The following is a 15646-nucleotide window of genomic DNA, read 5'->3' as shown; positions in this document are numbered from 1 at the left end:
CACACACACACACACACACACACAGATGGGCGTGTTGACACACCATCACTTTCACACCCGGCAGGCAGTCCTGAGCTGTGATGGCATGCGTGTCCCTTAAATTACTTCCCCCCCCAACCTGTACAACGCAATGTGGAACTATACTCCCCTGGTGCGTAGAGGAAGGTATTTCCTCAATTTCCACTGTTTAGACCTCTAGTCTGTTTGAGTGTTTTGACCTGCAGTTGCTAACAAGCTAAGACCGTCGCCGGAGGTTCCGGACCGCAGACCGTCGCTGGAGGTTCCGGACCGCCGACCGTTGCTGGAGGTTCCAGACCATGGACCGTCTCAGGATGTTCCGGACCGTGGACCGTCTCAGGAGGTTACGGACCATGGACCGTCTCAGGAGCTAACGGACCGTGGACCGTCGTAGGAGGTTCCGGACTGTGGACCGTCGTTGGTGGTTCCGGACTGCGGACCATCTTCGGAGGTTCCGGACTGTGAAACGTCGCCGGAAGCTCTGGTCTGGGAACTGTCGCCGGAAGCTCTGGACTGGGAACTGTCGCCGGAAGCTCTGGACTGGGAACTGTCGYCGGAAGCTTGGTGCGTGGGACCGGCACTGGTGGTACCGGGCTGGTGACACGCACCTCAGGATGAGCGCAAAGAGCAGGCACAGGACGTACTGGACTGTGGAGGCGCACTGGAGGCCTGATGCATGGGGCCGGCACTGGTGGCACCGGGCTGGTGACACGCACCTCAGGGCGAGTGCGGGGAGGAGGCACAGGACGTACTGGACTGTGGAGGTGCACTGGAGGCCTGATACGTGGGACCGGTACAGGTGGCACCGGGCTGGTGACACGCACCTCAGGGCGAGTGCGGGGAGGAGGCACAGGACGTACTGGACTGTGGAGGCGCACTGGAGGCCTGATGCGTGGGGCCGGTACAGGTGGCACCGGGCTGGTGACACGCACCTCAGGGTGAGTGTGAGGAGCAGGTACAGGACGTACTGGACTGGGGCCACGCACTCCAAGGAGAGTGCGAGGAGCAGGTACAGGAAGTACCYGACTGGGAAGGCACACTTGAGGGAGAGTGCGAGGAGCAGGAACAGAACGTACCGGGCTGTGGAGGCGCACTGGAGACACGGTGCGTAGAACTGGCACACATTGTTCCGGAACGATGACACTCTTCACACGGTGAGTACGAGGAGTTGGCACAGGACGTACTGGGCTGTAAAGGCGCACTGGAGACCGGGTGCGTATATCCGGCATCAATTGTACCGGAACATTAACACACTTCTCAGGACGAGTACGGAGAGCTGACTTTGAGAGGTGGCTTTAAATTGTTCACATGTTCCTTAGGGCAAATGTTGTGCATCCTCCACCAATTCAATAACTCTCTCATTTCTCTCTCCTCCACATTCTCCCTCAACTCACTGACAGTCTCTGGTTCACTCCCCTTAACTTTCGCCGCCCACTCTTCGCTCAATCTGTCCCAATTTTCCTCCTCAGTCTCTGACTCACCCCTCAGCGTCGCCGACCACTCTGTGTGCCACCGGGCAGTCTTTTGGGCTTGCGTCGTGGCCGCGAACCCCGGTGTCGTCGTTGTTGCTCCCTCGCTGCTTCCGCCTGCTTCCATGGCAGGCTTCTGTCTCCTGCCATAATTTCTTCCCACGTCCAGGATGTCCTCCACTCCTGGCTTTCCTCCTGGGCACGCTGCTTGGTCCGTTGTTGGTGGGATCTTCTGTCACGATCGTTATAATGAGTGGACCAAAGCCCAGCGTGATCTGGGTTCCACATCCTTTTATTTCTAGGTGAAACTCACTGCCAAAACAAAAACAACAAATCTCAAAACAAAACGTGAAGCTAACAATAGTGCAAACAGGCAACTATACATAGTCAAGATCCCACAAAGCACAAAGGGGAAATTGCTGCCTAAATATGATCCCCAATCAGAGACAACGACAAACAGCTGCCTCTGATTGGGAACAATACCTGGCCAACATAGACACATAATCACCTAGATGACCCACCCTAGTCACACCCCGACCTAACCAACATAGAGAATAAAAAGCTCTCTATGGTCAGGGCGTGACATATGGACCATATCTCCCAGGTGCCTCGTTGTCCCACAACCTCGTCATTCTCTGTTGAAGAGAAAAGGCCTTTATAACAAAGCCATAATACAATTTGCCATGGTGGCCTTTGAGCAGAGGCGTTTTAAGGATTTCCACATGTTTGTTTTTTTGGGGGGGGGCTTTTAAAAAATGCATTTCATGCAATTCTACCTGCTTTACATGACAGAATACATTAGCTGAGTCTTTTTTAATCCCACACAAATTGCCAAAATGAGAAGCAACTTTGACACTGACAAATTGAATTCAAACAATAGCCCAGGCCAATGAAGCGACACGTAGATTGTGCAATATTAGGAGGAAATATATATAGTAGTGTGTATACGTACAATTGAAGTCAGAAGATTACATACACTTAGGGTGGAGTCATTAAAACATGGTTTTCAACCACTCCACAAATTTCTTGTTCACAAACTATAGTTTTGGCAAGTCGATTAGGACATCTACTTTGTGCATGACAACAAGCCATTTTTTACAACAATCGTTTACAGATTATTTCACTTATAATTCACTGTATACAAGTCCAGTGGTCAGAAGTTTACATACACTATGTTGATGTGCTTTAACAGCTTGGAAAATTCCAGAAAATTATGTCATGGCTTAAAAGCTTCTGACAGGCTAATTGACATAATTTGAGTCAATTGGAGGTGTGCCTGTGGATGTATTTCAAGGCCTACCTTCAACTCAGTGCTTTTTGCTTGACATCATGGGAAAATCAAAAGAAATCAGCCAAGACCTCAGAAAAAAATGTGGACCTCCACAAGTCTGGTTCATCCTTGGAGCAATTTCAAATGCCTGAAGTACCACGTTCATCTGTACAACAATAGTATGCAAGTATAAACACCATGGACCAGGCAGAAGGAGACGCGTTCTGTTCCTAGAGATGAACGTACTTTGGTTCAAAAAGTGCAAATCAATCCCAGAACAACAGCAATGGACTTGTGAAGATGCTGGAGGAAACAGGTACAAAAGTATCTATATTACAGTTAAACGACATAACCTGAAAGGCCGTCAGCAAGGAAGAAGCCACTGCTCCAAACCGCCATAAAAAAGCCAGATACAGTTTGCAACTGCACATGGGACAAAGATCGGACTTTTTGGAGAAATATCCTCTGGTCTGATGAAACAAAAATAGAACGTGTTGGGCATAATTACCATCGTTATGTTTGGAGGAAAAAGGGGAGGCTTGCAACCGACGAAACAATCCCAACCGTGAAGCCGGGGGTGGCAGCATCATGTTGTCGGGGTGCTTTGCTGCAGGAGGGACTGGTGCACTTCACAAAATAGATGGCATCATGAGGCAGGAAAATTATGTGGCAATATTGAAGCAACATCTCAAAACATCAGTCAGGAAATTAAAACTTGGTCGCAAATAGGTCTTCCAAATGGACAATGACCCAAGGCATACTTCCAAAGTTGCTGCAAAATGACTTAAGGACAACAAAGTCAAGGTATTGGAGTGACAATCACAAATCCCTGACCACAATCCTATAGAAATGTGTGGGCAGAACTGCAAAAGCGTGTGCGAGCAAGGATGCCTACAAACCTGACTCGGTTACACTAGCTGTGTCAGGAGGAATGGGCCGAAATTCACCCAACTTATTGTGGGAAGCTTGTGGAAGGCTACCCGAAACGTTTGACCAAAGTTAAACAATTTAAATGCAATGCTATCAAATACTAATTGAGTGTATGCAAACTTCTGACCCACTGCGAATGTGATGAAAGAAATGAAAGCTGAAGTAAATCATTCTCTCTACTATTATTCTGACATTTCACATTCTTAAAATAAGTTGGTGATCCTAACTGACCTAAGACAGGGAATTTTTACTCGGATTTAATGTCAGGAATTGTGAAAAACTGAGTTTAAATGTATTTGGCTAAGGTGTATGTAAACTTTCGACTTCAACTGTATATATATATATATATACACACTCACCACATGAGCAAAAGTATGTGGACGCCGGATCGTCGAACATCTCCTTCCAAAATAATGGGAATGAATATATAGTTGGTCCCCCCTTTGATGCTATAACAGCCTCCACTCTTCTGGGAAGGGTTTCCACTATATTTTTTATTTTTTTATTTAGCCTTTATTTAACTAGGCAAGTCAGTTAAGAACAAATTCTCATTTACAACGATGGCCTGCCCCTGAACATGGTAGTGGGTCTTGTCAGCTTAGGGATTCGATCTAGGAACCTTTCGGTTACTGGCGCAACACACTAACCACAAGGCTACCTGCCGCTGCTACATGCTTCTGTTGGAACATTGCTGTGAGGACTTGCTTCCATTCAGCCACAGGAACATTAGTAAGGTCGGACACTGATGTTGGTCGATTAGGCCTGGCTCGCAGTTGGCATTCCAATGCAAGTTCTTCCACACTGATCTCGACRAATCATTTCTCTATGGATCTTTGTGCACAGGGGCATTGTCATGCTGAAACAGTAAAGGGCCTCCTGGCATCCGCTAAACCCAGATTCGTCCGTCAGACTTCCAGATTGTGAAGCCTGATTCATCACCAAAGATAATGTGTTTCCGCTGCTCCAGAGTCCATTGGTGGCGACCTTTGCACCACTCCAGCTGACGCTTGGCATTGCACATAGTGATCTTAGCTTTGTGTGCGGCTGTTCGGCCTTGGAAACCCATTTCATGAAGCTCCCAACGATCAGTTATTGTGCTGACRTTGCTTCCAGAGGCAGTTTGGAACTCGGTAGTGAGTGTGCAACCGAGGACAGACGATTTTTACGAGCTACGCTCTTCAGCACTCGGTGGTCCTGTTATGTGAGCTTGTGTGGCCTAACATTTCGCAGCTGAGCCATTGTTGCACCTAGACATTTCCACTTCACAATAACAGCACTTAGAGTTGACCACTCTAAGTTTTGGTACAAAGTATATGTTATGGTGTGTGGTGCATTTTCCTGTCATGATTTATGTCCACTAGTAGAATCTATGCGAAGGCACATTGAAGCTCTTCTGGCAGCTCGTGGTGGCCTAACACCCTTTTAAGACACTTTACTTTGGTGTTTCCTTTATTTTGGCAGTTACCTGTGTGTGCTTGTGATAAAACTTAATCCACAGTTATTTGTTAGAAACTTTTGAACCTCTGTGGCTAAATTATGCTCGCTGGTATATTTCTAACATTGAGAGTAGGCTCCTGTGGTTGGATTTTTTTTTGCCTCTTGGGCCCCCTACACCCTGACTCACACAATAGACCAGTCATATATTTTTTATTATGCAGTTTATTTTTTATTTTTTATTAATCAGTTTCCCAATCAAGGCAGAGCCCCCAAGTTACCCATGTGGGCCCCCCTACCTCCTCTCCTCCCCCATCTGACGATTAGCAAATCAGCAGCAGGCTGTCTGCACTCATAGAGATGGGGCTTGTGAGTCCTCTTGTGGTTGGCGGTTGCAGTAATAAAAATACAAAATACACTGCTCAAAAAAATAAAGGGAACACTTAAACAACACAATGTAACTCCAAGTCAATCACACTTCTGTGAAATCAAACTGTCCACTTAGGAAGCAACATTGATTGACAATAAATTTCACATGCTGTTGTGCAAATGGAATAGACAAAAGGTGGAAATTATAGGCAATTAGCAAGACACCCCCAATAAAGGAGTGGTTCTGCAGGTGGTGACCACAGACCACTTCTCAGTTCCTATGCTTCCTGGCTGATGTTTTGGTCACTTTATTTTTTTCAGCAGTGTATATACTACATATAATATATACTGTATATATAATATATACTGTATATATTTCAATTTTTAGTTATTTATTTATAGTTATTTATTTAATGTATTTTTTTGCTGCCTGTTGGGCCCCCCATGGGCCTGGGCCAGGGGGCTTCAGCCCCAGTAAGCCTCTGCATTAAACCGGCCCTGGAGACCCCATTCATGAATATGGAGCCCTTTCATTGGTGGTGACCTCAAATAAATTCCAGTATCGCCACAGACATCGAGGCAGGGCAGCCATTTTGTGACCCCAGGTAGATTTGAACTGAAAAGCAATACCTAACATTCTTACTGAAGCACAATATGGCAGCCAGAAGGGACGTGTACTGTCACGGAACAGAGCTAGGCTAGCTTTCTAGTGCAGASGCTCGTGAGACAGGGTCAATTCTTAACAAAATAGATTTTATGGACTATAAGGTAACAACATAAATGATCTCTTCAAGAATCAAACTTAAATGTTCATCAAATAAAACTTGCAAACAGAGCTCCCTCAGTCCTCTCCTCTGTAGTGAGGGATACCAGTTGCTGATATATGTAGTGGCTGATTGAGTAGCCGGTCACACCCTTAACGAGCCTATTGAAGTCAGCTGTGCCTGTGTTCATTTTCAAGCCAGCGGGTGTTTCCAGGCTGACTACATGGCTTGTGGTGCTGGTGAGGGTGTGTACTTTTAGTGGCTGCCCCTCACTACCCCACACACACGGAGGCACCTTTCAAGTTCCCTTGAAGCAGATCCCAGAGCTATCTATGAGCGCTAATCTGAGTTAATAGATTGCCCTTTGCGGTATAATCTTTCAGTTTAATGCTGCTGAATCCTTCCACTGAGGTTCACTTGGAGGACATTCAAAATGAATTCTGGATTGTGAGGCGAATTGTGAATATATGTTGAAGGTCAACTGCACATACAACTTCTTTAAAAGAGACTTTCTAGTAGATGCACATTGCGTAACGTCAGTTGACCACACTCAAATGCATGCTAATGTTGTTTACTTCCCGAAAAGCCATTCTGCCAACTTCTCGCTGCAATTTGGCTGAAAATGACCATAATAAAGAATGCAAATAGGGTTTCGTTCCAAAATTAGAGTAAATTAGTGCACTACCCATAGGGCTCTGGTAAAAAGTAGGGCGCTATATAGGGAATATGGTGCCATTTGGAATGAGTTTTAGCTTGTGCTGCGTCATGATGTATTCACTGTAGAGAATTAGAGTAATGTAACGTTTACTGCAATGTTTTGTACTCTAGTTGTAATCTAATAGGCATTTGTACTTGTACTACCGCAGGCTAACTCCCTTGTGGTAGGCTAAACGCTTTTTAAGAAAGAAATAGAGCACAATAAGATGTAAAAGAGAAGATAAACTTAGGCTACATTTACAAACAAAACACCTCAACAGCGTTCAAACCAATTCAACCAAAAAAAACGTCCATGAATTATAATCCACATAATAATTCACATTTCCTGTTGCTGCAGGATTATTTTCCTACTGTAGCAGACTGGCTCAAATGAAGAGCCTACATCTGTACATAATGCATTTGATACAGTCAATCAAAGATGCTATCAAACTAAATGATGCTTAATAATAAGCTGTGACCTTGTAGGACACTCAGGATCAATCATTCACAACAGGAATACAAGACTTCTAATATTCATTCAGCTGTACACTTTCTCTACTAGCCACTCATACTCACTTACCATATCTCCCTCAGTCATCTTCCTTTATTGGGGGGGGAAAAGGGGGGGGAAAATCCACAATTTTTATTATTTTTTATATTTCACCTTTATTTAACCGGGTAGGCTAGTTGGAACAATTTCTCATTTGCAACTGCGACCTGGCCAAGATAAAAGCATAGCAGTGTGAACAGACAACACAGAGTCACATGGAGTAAACAATAACAAGTCAATAACATGGTAGAAAAAAAGAGAATCTATAACATTATGTGTGCAAAGCCATGAGGTTAGGCAATATCGAAAATTACAATTTAGCAGATTAACACTGGAGTGTAAATCATCAGATGATTTCATGTCAAGAAGAGATATTGGTACTGGTGTGCAAAAGAGCAGAAAAGTAAATAAATAAAAGCAGTATGGGGGGTGAGGTAGGTAAATTGGGTGGTAGTTTACAGATGACTATGTACAGCTGCAGCGAACGGTTAGCTGCTCGGATAGCAGATTTTTAAAGTTGTTGAGGGAATAAAAAGTCTCCAACTTCAGAGATTTTTTGCAATTCTTCAGTCGCAGGCAGCAGAGAACTGGAGAAAAGGCGTCCAAATGAGGTTTTAGCTTTAGGGATGATCAGTGAGATCACCTGCTGGAGCGCGTGCTGCGGGTGGGTGTAGCCATCTGTGACCAGTGAACTGAGATAGGCGCACTTTACTAGCATTGCCTTGTAGATGACCTGGAGCCAGTGGAGTATGCACGCAACATGTAGCGAGGGCCAGCCGACTAGGGATACAGGTCGCGTGGTGGGTCGTATAAGGTGCTTTAGTAACAAAACGAATGGCACGTGATAAACTGCATCAGTTTTGCTGAGTAGAGTGTTGGAAGCATATTTTGTAGATGACATCGCCGAAGTCGAGGATCGGCAGGATAGTACAGTTTTACTAGGGTAAGTTTGGCGGCGTGAGTGAAGGAGGCTTTGTTGCGGAATAGAAAGCCGATTCTTGATTTGATTTGGATTTGGAGATGTTTGATATGAGTCTGGAAGAGAGTTTGCAGTCTAGCCAGACACCTAGGTACTTATAGATGTCCACATATTCTAGGTCGGAACCGTCCAGGGTGGTGATGCTAGTCGGGCGTGCGGGTGCAGGCAGCGAACGGTTGAAAAGCATGCATTTGGTTTTACTAGCGTTTAAGACCAGTTGGGAGCCACGGAAGGAGTGTTGTATGGCATTGAAGCTCGTTTGGAGGTTAGAAGCACAGTGTCCAGAAAGGGCCGGGAGTATATAGAATGGTGTCGTCTCTCGTAGAGGTGGATCAAGGGAATCGCCGCAGCAAGAGCAACATCATTGATGTATACAGGAAAAGAGTCGGCCCGAAAATTGAAACCCTGTGGTACCCCCATAGAGACTGCCAGACGGACCGGACAACATGCCCTCCGATTTGACACACTGAACTCTGTCTGCCAAGTGCTTGGTGAACCAGGCAAGGCAGTCATTAGAAAAACCGAGGCTACTGAGTCTGCCGATAAGAATATGGTGATGACAGAAGTCGAAAGCCTTGGCCAGGTCGATGAAGACGGCTGCACAGTAATGTTCTTTATCGATGGCGGTTATGATGTCGTTTAGTACCTTGAGCGGGGGCTGAGGTGCATCCGTGACCGGCTCGGAAAACCGGATTGCACAGCGGAGGAAGGTACGGTGGATTCGAGATGGTCAAGTGCTTGTTTTTGATTGGCTTTTCCGAAGACCTTAGATAGGCAGGGCAGGATGGATATAGGTCTGTTAACAGTTTTGGGTCCAGGGTGTCTCCCCTTTGAAGAGGGGGATGACCGCGGCAGCTTTCCCATCCTTGGGGATCTCAGATGTACGAAGGAGAGGTTGAACAGGCTGGTAATAGGGGGTGGACGCAATGGCGGCGGACAGTTTCAGAAATAGGGGGTCAGTTGTCAAGCCCAGTGATTTGTATGGGTCCAGGTTTTCCAGCTCTTTCAGAACATCTGCTATCTGGATTTGGGTAAAGAGAAGCTGGGGAGGCTTGGGCGAGTTAGCAGCGGGGGGGGCGGGCTGTTGGCCAAGGTTGGAGTCGCCAGGAAGAAGGCATTGGCCAGCCATTGAGAAATGCTTGTTGAAGTCTTCGATTATCACGGATTTATCGGTGGTGGACCGTGTATACCTAGCCTCAGTGCGCGTGGGCAGCTGGGAGGAGGTGCTCGTGTTCTCCATGGACTTTACAGTATCCCAGAACTTTTTGGAGTTAGAGCTACAGGATGCGAATTTCTGCTTGAAAAAGCGGCCTTTGCTTTCCTGACTGACTGCGTGTATTGGTTCCTGACTTCCCTGAACAGTTGCATATCGCGGGGGCTCTTCGATGCTATTGCAGTTCGCCACAGGATGTTTTTGTGCTGTCGAGGAGTGAACCAGGGCTATATCTGTTCTTGGTTCTGCATTTTTGAACGGAGCATGCTTGTCTAATATGGTGAGGAAGTAACATTTAAAGAATGACCAGGCATCCTCAACTGACGGGATGAGGTCAATATCTTCCAGGGTACCCGGGCCAGGTCGATTAGAAAGGCCTGCTCGCAGAAGTGTTTTAGGGAGCGTTTGGACAGTGATGAGGGGTGGTCGTGTTGACCGCGCAGACCCGTGCGGATACAGGCAATGAGGCGCAGTGATCGCTAGATCTTGATTGAACAGCAGAGGGTGTATTTGGAGGCAGGTTGGTCAGGATAATGTCTATTAGGGTGCCCATGTTTACGGATTTAGGGTTGTACCTGGTGGGTTCCTGATGATTTGTGTGAGATTGAGGGCATCAAGCTTGGATTGTAGGGACTGCCGGGGTGTTAGCATATCCCAGTTTAGGTGACCTAACAGAACAAACTCTGAAGCTAGATGGGGAGCGATCAATTCACAGATGGTGTCCAGGGCACCGCTGGGAGCTGAGGGGGTCGGTAAGCAGGCGGCAACAGTGAGAGACTTATTTCTGGAAGATTAATTTTTTAAAATTAGAAGTTCGAACCTGTTTGGGCATAGACCTGCGAAAGTATGACAGAACTTTGCAGGCTATCTCTGCAAGAGATTGCAACTCCTCCCCCTTGGCAGTTCTATCTTGACGGAAAGTGTTAGTAGTTGGGGTATGGAAATCTCAGAATTTTTTGGTGGCCTTCCTAAGCCAGGATTCGGACACGCAAAAGGACATCAGGATTGGCAGAGTGTGCTAAAGCGGTGAGTAAGGCAAACTTAGGGAGGAGGCTTCTGATGTTACATGCATGAGGCCAAGGCTTTTTCGATCGCAGAAGTCAACAAATGAGGGTGACTGGGACATGCAGGGCCTGTGTTACCTCCACATCACCCGAGGAACAGAGGAGTAGTAGGATGAGGGTGCGGCTAAAGGCTATCAAAACTGGTCGCCTAGAGCGTTGGGGACAAAAATAAAAGGAGCAGATTTATGGGCGTGGTAGAATAGAGTCTGGGCATAATGTGCAGACAGGGGTATGGGGGCGCGCGGTACAGCGGAGGCAAGCCCAGCACTGGGTGAGGATAAGAGAGGTTGTATCTCTGGACATGCTGGTCTCAAAGGTGAGGTCACTGCATGTGTGGGGGGTGGCAAAGGGGGGATCAGAGGTACGGAGAGTGGAACTACAGGGTCCATTGCAAACCAAAACAATGACATGAAAACTAGCCTGAACAACAGTATGCAAGGCATATTGATATTTGAGAGAGACATACAATAAGGCATAAAGTGATTGCAGGTCTTGATTGGGAGAGCTAGCTAAAACAACAGGTAAGATAACGCAGCAATAACAGGGTGCTAGTCTGACACAGCAAAACAGTAAAAAAATGGCGATGACTAGGCAGAGAGGGTCGGATTAACTACACACAGATCCTGAGTTAAAGCACAGAGCCGACAGATTAAGACCCACAATAAACAGAATGAGTACCGTGAATTAATGGACAGTCAAGCATGCATCAGCTATGTAGCCAGTGATCATAGTGTCCAGAGGCAGCCGTAGATGGAGCAGAGGAGGCCTCCACTAAGCTAGCACGCGGCGTGTAAGTTAGTAGCCCGGGGGGTGTCTGCTCAGACGGAGGGGGTCTGCTCAGACGTGGTTGTGTCGACAGAGAATCCAAGCCAGATGGCGATGGCGAAGAGAGGTTGTGAATTGTGAATGTGTTTGCTAACTGGTGCTAGCTTCGTGGCAGTTGGCAGTGGCACTAGCTCTTCAGCTAGGCCGGCAGATGGGCCTAGTCGAGGCTAGCTCAAGGCTAACTGGTGCTTGCTTCGGGACAGAGGTGTTAGCCAGTAGTACGCCACTCGGTTTGCAGCTAGCTAGCTGTGATGATACGGTGTAATTGTCCAGAGCTTGCGTCAGGAATCCGGTTGATGTGGTAGAGAAAAAGGCAGTCCTATATGCTCTGGGTTTGATATCGCGCTTGCAGCTAGCCGGCAGATGGCCTAGCCTCGAGGCTAGCTCAAGGCTAACTGGTGCTTGCTTCGGGACAGAGGTGTTAGCCAGTAGTAGCCACTCGGTTGCAGCTAGCTAGCTGTGATGATACGGTAGTAATTGTCCAGAGCTTGCGTCAGGAATCCGGTGATGTGGTAGAGAAAAAGCAGTCCTAATATGCTCTGGGTGATTAATCGCGCTGCAGCTAGCGCGGAGTGGGCCTAGCTCGAGGCTAGCTCCAGGCTAACTGGTGCTTGCTTCGGGACAGAGGTGTTAGCCAGTAGTAGCCACTCGGTTGCAGCTAGCTAGCTGTGATAATACGGTGTAATTGTCCAGAGTTGCGTCAGGAATCCGGTGATGTGGTAGAGAAAAAGCAGTCCTATATGCTCTGGGTTGATATCGCGCTTGCAGACTGGCAGTATCGGCCCGGTATTGAAGCTGGCTGTGTCCGAGTTAAGGGCGAAGACCGCAGCAGTGGCTAACTGACTACTAGTGTAGGAGCTGTTATCTGGCTAGCTTCTGTATTGGGGTTACGGTTCAAAAGATATATAAAAATAGCAGGTCCGTACCACATTGGGTGAGGCGTAATGTAGGAATGTATATTCAGTTCCTAGATGGAAGTGAAATTAAAATAAATACGAAAGTGTATTACGGAAAATACGAATACTATTTACACGGGACAAGACAGGACAAAGGACACATCCGACTGCTACGCCATTCTTGGATTCCAAGAATGGGAATGGTTGCATCAGAAATGGCACTCCAATTCCTATATGTCGTTGCATGCTTCTTTTTGTTGCCACATAGGGAAGTAGTGCAAAAGGGGAGCAGTCTGGCGTTTGGGATGCAACTATGCCTACAGTGAAATCAATAAATGTATTCATAAAGCCCGTTCAATCAACAGAAAACCCAGCCTAAAACCCCGAGACAAGCAATGCAGATGAAAAAGCACAGTGCATAGAGAAAACTCGCTAGAAAGACAGGAACCTAGGAAGAAACGGTAGAGAGGACCAGGCTTCGAGGGTGGCCTCTTCTGGCGTGCGGGGGGAGATTATAGAGTACATGGGCCTTAAGGCCAGATCGTTTTTCAAGGTGTTCACAACGTTCATAGATAACCAGCAGGGTCAAATAATAATCACGGGTTGGTATTAGAGGGTGCACAAGGAGTAAATGTCAGCCGAAGCATTCAGAGGTTGAGACAGCAGGTGCGTAGAGAGAGAGAGATTACACAGATCCACAAAGAATTCGAAAACAAACCCAATTTTGATTAACTCTGTTGGTGAAATACCACAGTGTGACATCACAGCAGCAAAGATTTTGTGACCTGTTGCCACAAGAAAAGGGCAACCAGTGAAGAACAAACACCATTGTAAATTACCACCCATATTTATGTTTATTTATTTTCCCTTACTTTAACTATTTGCACATAATATGACATTTGAATGTCTTTATTCTTTTGGAACTTTTGTGAGTGTAAAGTTTACTGTTCAGTTTTATTGTTTATTTCACTTTTGTATTATTATCACTTCACTTGCTTGAAATGTTAACATATGTTTCCCATATGGGGGGGAGGGGGGGGGGTGACACCTACTGAAGAGATGATTCTTCAGTAAAGACTTAAAGATCGAGACTGATTCTGGGCCCATCACATGGATAGGTAGACCAATACATAAAAATGGAGCTCTATAGGAGAAAGCCCTGCCTCCAGCTGTTTGCTTAGACATTCTAGGGACAGTAAGGAGGCCTTGGTCTTGTAACCGTAGTGTATGTGTAGGCAGTGGTGTAAAAATAAGTAGTCCTTGGGGTATCTGTAACTTTACTCACTATGTATAATTTTTACCACATTTACTTCACTTCATTCCTAAAGAAATTTCTGTAATTTTGTCTTCATACATTTTCACTGGCACCCAAAAGTACTTGTTACATTTTGAATGCTTAGCAGGACAGGAAAATGGTCGTATTCACACACATCAAGAGAACATCCCTGGTCATCCCTACTGCCTTTTGTCTGACAGACTCACTAAACACAAATGCTTCATATTAAGTGATGTCTGAGTGTTGGAGTGTGCTCCTGGCTATCAGTACATTAAAAAAGCAAGAGAATGGTGCTGCCTGGTTTGCTTAATTTAAGGAATTTTAAATGGTTTATACTTCTACTTTTACATTTCATGTTTAACTATATTTTAGCAATTACATTTACTTTTGATACTTAAGTATGTTTAAAACCAAATACCTTTAGACTTTTAATCAAGTAGTATTTTACTKGGTGACTTTCACTTTTACTTGAGTCATTTTCTATTAAGGTATCTTTACTTTTACTGAAGTATGACAGTTGAGTACTTTTTCCACCACTGCGTGTAGGTATGTACGGTAGGACCAAATCGGAGAGATAGGTAGGAGCAAGTACATGTAACGCTTTGTAGGTTAGCAGTAAACCTTGTAATCAGCCTTAGCCTTAACAGTAAGCCAGTTTCGCGAGGCTAGCACTGGAGTAATATGATCAAATGTTTTGGTTCTAGTCAACATTCTAGCAGCCGTATTTAGCACTAACTGAAGTTTATTTAGTGCTTTATCCGGGTAGCCRGAGAGTGCCTTCAGATAGTATTAATACCCCTTGACATATTTTTTGTTCATCCATCTACACACAATACCTCGTAATGACAAAGTGAAAACATGTTTTTAGAAATGTTGGTACATTAATTGAAATTATATACATAAATATCACATTTACATAAGTATTCACACCCCTGAGTCAATACATGTTAGAATCACCATTTGCAGCGAATACAGCTGTGAATCTTTCTGGGTACGTCTCTGAGAGCTTTCCACACCTAGATTGCGCAACATTTGCCTATTATTCATTTCAAAATTCTTCAAGCTCTGTCAAATTCGATGTTGATCATTGCCCCGCAACCCTTTTCAAGTCTTGCCATAGATTTTCAAGTAGATTTAAGTCAAAACTGTAACTCGGCCACATAGGAACATTCACTGACTTCTTGGTAAGAAACTCCAGTGTAGATTTGGCCTTGTGTTTTAGGTTATTGTCTTGCTGAAAGGGGAAAGTATTCCTGTAGGATTTTGCCTGTGCTGAGCAATATTCTGTTTCTTTTTTATCTTGAAAAACTTCCCAGTCCTTAATGGTTACAAGCATACCCAAAACATGATGCCGCCATGTTGGAGCGTGGTACTCAGTAATGTGTTGTATTGGATTTAACTATTTATATTCAGGACAAAAAGTTAATTGCTTTCCCATATTTGTGCACTATTACTTTAGTGCCTTGTTGGAAACAGAATGCATGTTTTGGAATATTTTTGTGCTGTACAGGCTTCCATCTTTTCACTCTGTCAATTAGGCTAGTATTGTGGAGTAACTACAGTGTTGTTGATCCGTCCTCAGTTTTCTCCTTTCACAGCCATTAAACTCTGTAACTGTTTTAAAGTCACCATTCGCCTCATGGTGAAATCCCTGAGCGGATTCCTTCCTCTCCTGCAACTGAGTTAGAAAGGACGCCTGTATCTTTTACTCCTGAACTTATTTAGGCTTGCCATAACAAAGGGGTTGAATACTTATTGACTCAAGACATTTCAGCTTTTCATTTTTTATTACATTTACATTTAAGTCATTTAGCAGACGCTCTTATCCAGAGCGACTTACAAATTGGTGCATTCACCTTATGATATCCAGTGGAACAACCACTTTACAATAGC

General features: G+C 45.3%; 1 protein-coding gene across 1 annotated transcript in view; it reads left to right on the top strand.

Annotated features, from left to right (window-relative positions):
• thsd7aa (thrombospondin, type I, domain containing 7Aa) overlaps positions 1-15646 on the top strand; it is a 145815-nt gene that overhangs the window by 37089 nt on the left and 93080 nt on the right. The gene's annotated exons all lie outside the window — the stretch shown is intronic.

The sequence above is a fragment of the Salvelinus sp. IW2-2015 genome, unplaced genomic scaffold, assembly GCF_002910315.2.
Source record: "Salvelinus sp. IW2-2015 unplaced genomic scaffold, ASM291031v2 Un_scaffold1020, whole genome shotgun sequence".
In the NCBI taxonomy this organism is placed as follows: Eukaryota; Metazoa; Chordata; class Actinopteri; order Salmoniformes; family Salmonidae; genus Salvelinus; species Salvelinus sp. IW2-2015.
Note: the sequence above shows the minus strand (reverse complement) of the source record. Positions and strands in the feature narration are given on the sequence as shown.